We start from the raw sequence: 5,744 nt of genomic DNA, 5'->3' as shown, positions 1-5,744 counted from the left end.
GTACTTTCTCTTCTCTGCAAATCATTCTCTTCCCAGCTGTCAAAAGCACATTAGACCATGTTATTCCCATGCTCAAAAAAAAACTTCAGTTGCTCTCTATTCCCTTCAGGTAAAATGCAAGTTCTTTCTCAATGTGGCATTTGAAGTCTTTCACAGTGGGTCTCAAATCTATTTTTCTGGCCCTTTTGCACAGTACTCCTTTTCACATATTCTAACTTCCTTCTAATCTGGCCTGTTTACTGTTTCCTGAGCTCTGAGGCTATCACATCTAACCACAAAGTGCTTTGTAAACCTTTGCATTGGGTGTACTTTCTATTCTGGGAATCTATTTCCTCCCCACCTCTACCTCTTAGAAGAACCAGATTTCTTCCTTGGGCAGCTCAGACTCCATCTTTAATCAGAAGCCTTCCTGGATTAACTGACTGGTTAAGACTGTAGCTTTCCCACTCAAATGATTATGTATGCATTTATATTTTCACCTGTGGAATTCCACACGCCTCCCTGATGTAAATGCCTTGAAGGTAAGACTCGCTTTTTGCTTTGTGCTTGTTTCTGTAATTCTTATTTAGCATGCCTGGCACATAATAGGTGCTTAATAAATGTCTGTTGGTTTGGAGATTACCCCAGATTCATGAAAGTTGTGCCAGTATCAATCAGTCACTCAACAGACAAACATTTGCTGATTTCTAACTCTGTGCTAGGCCAATGGAGAATCAAAGAAAAAAAAATCCCTGCACTCACGGAGCTTACATTCAAAGTAGAACCCAAACTCCAAGTTGGAAAGGCTTGACTAATTCCTCGTCCATTTACTGACAATAGTTTTATCTGAAGACCAACTTAAGTAAGGACAAAAAAGCTCATCACTAGATTCTCCAAGGGATGGGGATTTTTCATTTTATTTCATTGTTTACCATAGAATATCTACTAAGGCATGATGGAATCATTCAGAAGTTCCCAAACTTATTTGGTCTACTGCTCCCTTTAAAAAAAATATGCAAGGGCAGCTAAGTGGCACAGTAGATACAGCACTGGCCCTAGATTCAGGAGGACCTCAGTTCAAATCTGGCCTCAGACACATTAAAAACAAACAAACAAACAACTCCACTTATTAGCTGTGCGACCCTGGCAACTCACTTAACCCCATTGCTCTCCCCCTCCAAAAAAATTACTCAGTGCCCCCTCCCGGAAATCTTACAGATTTGGCAAGAAGTCTCAGATTATGTGTACAATTACACCTGAGAATACTATTCTCCCCTGGATCATTCCAGTCCCCCCCTGGAGTGACATCACCCACTTTGGGAACCACCGAGTGAGAAGGGGCATAATGGAATAGTTGAGAGAGTACCCAATTTGAAATCAAGAAAATTTAAGTCCAAATGCTGCCTCAGATATTTACTAGCTGTGTGACCCTGGACAAGTAAGTCCCTTAACCTCCTCGGCCCATCTCTTCATCTGTAAAATGAGAGGTCTAGGCTTCTGAATCTATGATCCTATGCTCTTACAAATGGCAGATCCTTGGAAATGCTGAGTAAGTCTCTTTTGTGGCTCAGGCAGTGACAAGAATGAAAAAATAAATAAATAAAGCACAGTCCTGGACTTTAAGGAGCTTGAGTTGCAGATGGAGTGACTCTTTTGGAGAAGAACATTTTTGGAAACCTATATGTTTCTGTGGAAGGATGCTTCAAAGCAGCAGCCTACTGTTGTGCAAAAAGCACTGGACCTGTAGTCAGGAAAGAGCTGGGTTCACATCCTGTTTCAAACACTGACTAATTGTATTACTATGGATATGGAGCCGGGGGGTCTGTTCTTGAATTCCAGTTCTGTAACTTAACTACTTGTAAGACCTGGTCAAGTCACTTAATTTCCACAAGTTTCAATTTCCTCATCTGTAAAGTCAAGGGTTTTGCTAGAAGGTTACGGCCATTAAGATCTCTTTCATTTCTAGCCACATGTTTTTATTATCCTAAGTCAGCTGGCCTCTCCAAGCCTCAGTTTCTACTTATGAAAAATGGGAACAAGTACAATACCCATAAGGTTTGGTTTTGATACTCAGAGAAGATAATGGATGAATGAATAAAGCATTTATTAAGCACTTACTATATGCAAAACACTGCATTAAGGGCTGGGGATACAAATAGAAAAATAGGACAGTTCCTGTTCTCAAGGAAATACATTCCAATGGGAGAAATAATACCTATGGAAGTTTTAAGCTATAAATCAGATGTAAAGGTCATAGGGTCCTTTGCAGAATGAATTATAAACTGTGAAGTCCTGTATAAATCACAATTATTACTAATTAAGCTCTAGTTGAACTTTCTTTCAAGCTTGAAAATTCTTATATCAAATTTACTTTAAAATATCCACCCTTCTATTACATATATATATATATAATTTTAATATATAATCCACATAATCCATAACCTATATGTGTGTATACTTTATATATGTGTGTGTATATGTATATATGTATATGTGTACACACATATACAAATAATAATGTATAATATATAAACACTTGACTTCTTCATTAAAAAAGAAAAAAAAAACTAAACCCACAAAAAGATTTAGGTAGGAGAGGTAGATTCTACTAAGAATGCTTTGAGAGTTTGTGAAATGTAATTTTATACATATACTTCTATATGATACTTTAAGCTCTTTATTAACCTTCTAAGGAAATGTTTTACTCAAAATTCTGGGAGCTGATTACTAGGACAGGCAAACTCAAGAAAAGGCCTTATTTAGGTAACATTTGCTACCCTGCCCCCCACTGCTTAAAGGCCAGGTGTCACTCACTTCCGTTCCTTCCCTTTCACCTCCTCACCCCTCCGGGGTCTCTGGTGCTTTTACAAGGAGCTGGGGTATCTAGGCACTGCCACTAGCTCCAGCTGCCACATTTATAAGGGCATCCCCTGCATTCCAGTTCCACTTAGTCCCTAAAAGGTTAGCTTTCACAAAGGACTATTTTATTCAAAGTATAGTAATAATTCTACCAACATAGTCCCCAGTGTGGTCCATAACCCACCCCATCTTCGTACCATCACACTTTATGGGGAGGAAAGAGAAGTAGGGTCAAAGTTTAGTTCAGATTTATATAGCTTGGGGCCAGTTCCAAGGCCAACGGCCCTCTTGAGTTGGAGTGCCAGACATCCTGGCTTCTGGGTGCTTCTCTGACAGCTTGGCTGGCTGACAGATCTTCTGGAATCCTGGCTCTGAGGTGATTGTGGGTTGACTCTGATTGGGAAAGATTATCACCTGCATCTGCAATTGAGAAGGAGAAATGAAACAGAGGAGAGTTCTCAGGGGTAAAAGCAGGGGCAGGAAGACTCTCCTTTCCCAACAGTATGGTTCAGGGTGCCTAGGCTGAGAGTTGATTTCCACCCTCTCTGGGTTCCCAGTAGGGAAGAGAGGAGACTGGCAGTTTCAAAGACATCACACATTCTGGCCTTAGAGTCCATCCCAATCACATGTCTCTTCCCAGAAGAAGGTGCCTCCATGTTAGACAATCTGGGCATGCTTCAAAGCCTGATTTCATTGCTTTACCCCAGTTTACACTTTACATATTGGGAATGATGTGCTGTGCTTGGATTTTTATTTGACAATAATACATCTATTTGGAGGGAAAAAAGAGACCTGGGGCTGTACTCTGTCTCTGACAACTTGGTGCTATGTGGCCCAGTCAATGATCTTTGAGTTTTGGTTTCCTCAGCAACAAAATAGGAAAATCATACTTGTGGCACCTACTTCACTGGGCTGTCATGAGCCCCAAATTAGTCATAAAGAAGGGGGGGATTAATTGCTGATTGCTCTTCCCCTCCCACTCCAATTGAAAGCAATTCTCTGTTAAGCATGGGATTCTTCTGGACAAAGTCAGTCAGACAGAACTAGGGATGAAAAAAAGCCTGCTCTCAGGTGAGGGTCTTGGTCACTCTGAAGCACTTGTGTAAAAGCCAAGACCAGAGAGTGATTTGGAGTATCTTGGAGAGGAGAGAAAGGGCTGAGGACATAAAGGGCTTAACTGGAAACATCTGGCAGGCCAGAGACCACCCAAAAAATGGGGAAGAGAGCACAGGACCAAGCCCTAGCAGAGAAGGGAGATGCAAAGGAGTGACCTTGATTCAATAGGAATCATAGAGCTCCAGATCAGGCTGCCACCATGGGGGCTCCCTCACTGAAGACTAGAGAGATGTTCCAAGAAAAGCTCTGCTCTTTCTCCAGAATTCTATCCTGGGGCCTTTTATTAGCAAACATGACTCGTAAGATTTGGGCAAGACTTTATGTCCACAGGTTTAACTTTTCTCATCTCTAAAATGAGGGAGTTGGGTTAGGTGGCCTTTTCCAGTTCTAGACCTCTAGCATACACTGCTGTTTCTTCGCCCAGTCAGTATCTGTGGTAACTGATCTCTTCCCTTGACCGCAGAGAGATGGCCAAAGCTCTGCAGAAGTGTCGGCGCTTTTCTAAGTGGGGGCTTGGAGCAATTGTACCTGTGCGACTGGCTGCTCATCACCCTTCACGTTTCTATGGCAAGAGAGGAGACAGTCATGCCCACCTGTGGGACCATCATCCTGAGGCTTAAAACAAGCTAATTACAAAATTTTAACTTTTTTAATTTTAATTTATTTTGATTTATCAACAATCACTTTCATATGCTTTTGAGTTTAAAATTTTTCTCCTCCTTCCTCCCCACCACCCTCCCCAAGGTGGCACATGATCTGATATAGGCTATGCACATACATTTCTATTAAACATATTTTCACATTAGTGATGAAGTAAGAATTAGAACCAATAGGAGGAACCACCAGAAAGAGGAAACAAAACACATCAGAAGAGAAAAAAACAGCAAATTCGTCTGCTTCCATCTGCATTCAAATTCCATAGTTCTTTCTTTGGACATGGATAGTGTTTTCCATCACGAGGCCTTTGGAGATGTCTTAGATCCTTGTATTGCTGGGAATGGTTAAGTTTATCAATATTAGTCATCGCACAACATGACTGTTATTGTGTGCAATGTTTTCTTGGTTCTGCTCACTTCACTCAGCATCAGACCATACAAATCTTTCCAGGTTTTTCTGAAGTCAGCCAAAACAAACTAATTATTGCAATAGGCTGTGATACACAAGTTTTTCTTCACAAATTTTAAAACAATGCTTAAATATCAATTGTCATTTTTGGTATCTTATTTACCTCTTTTTCGATAGTCCTGGGAAAAGTAGCTGTCCTGCTTTATTCTTTCATATTTATTATTCTTTGGGCTATTGCTATTATCATTGTTAACATAACGTAAGAGTGCAGGGTCACAAGACTGGAGAAAGCCTCATTCTAGGTATGAAATCATCAACCCACCTCATTTTGTAGGTCAGGAAACTGAGTCCCAGAAAGACTACACGCCTTGCCAAAAGTGGCAGCTTTTCACATGGTTGAAGAGAGCCATCTCAGGAACTCTGAATCTTCTCTTTGCCAGCTTGGTACTAGGTACTGAGGACCTTTTTGAACTTCCAAACCTTTAAGCTCCACTACAGAGAGCACAACTCTGATGGGCTGTCCATGTTGTTCAAATGCCAAATGTGTGTTTGCCTAAAAAACTATTTTATGAAGAACTGACCTAAGGCAGGAGCTCCCACCAAGATCAGAAGTGGTATGAGGACATTATCAAGGTCTCTCTGAAGAACTTTGGAATTGATTATAAGACATGGGAGATGCTGGCAGAGAGCCCACCAGCATGGCATGCCCACATTAAAGAAGGTAC

The 5,744-nt window shown here is 40.9% G+C and overlaps 1 long non-coding RNA gene across 1 annotated transcript; it reads left to right on the top strand.

Moving 5' to 3' along the window:
- Positions 1-404: 404 nt before the first annotated feature.
- Positions 405-4,602, top strand: LOC110212913 (uncharacterized). Its single transcript, XR_002325802.2, has 2 exons — positions 405-521; positions 4,418-4,602. It is a non-coding gene; the product is annotated as an uncharacterized LOC110212913 (long non-coding RNA).
- Positions 4,603-5,744: the final 1,142 nt, after the last annotated feature.

Source organism: Phascolarctos cinereus, unplaced genomic scaffold (assembly GCF_003287225.1).
Source record: "Phascolarctos cinereus isolate Bilbo 61053 unplaced genomic scaffold, phaCin_HiC Scaffold_5;HRSCAF=322, whole genome shotgun sequence".
Classification (NCBI taxonomy): domain Eukaryota; kingdom Metazoa; phylum Chordata; class Mammalia; order Diprotodontia; family Phascolarctidae; genus Phascolarctos; species Phascolarctos cinereus.
Note: the sequence above shows the minus strand (reverse complement) of the source record. Positions and strands in the feature narration are given on the sequence as shown.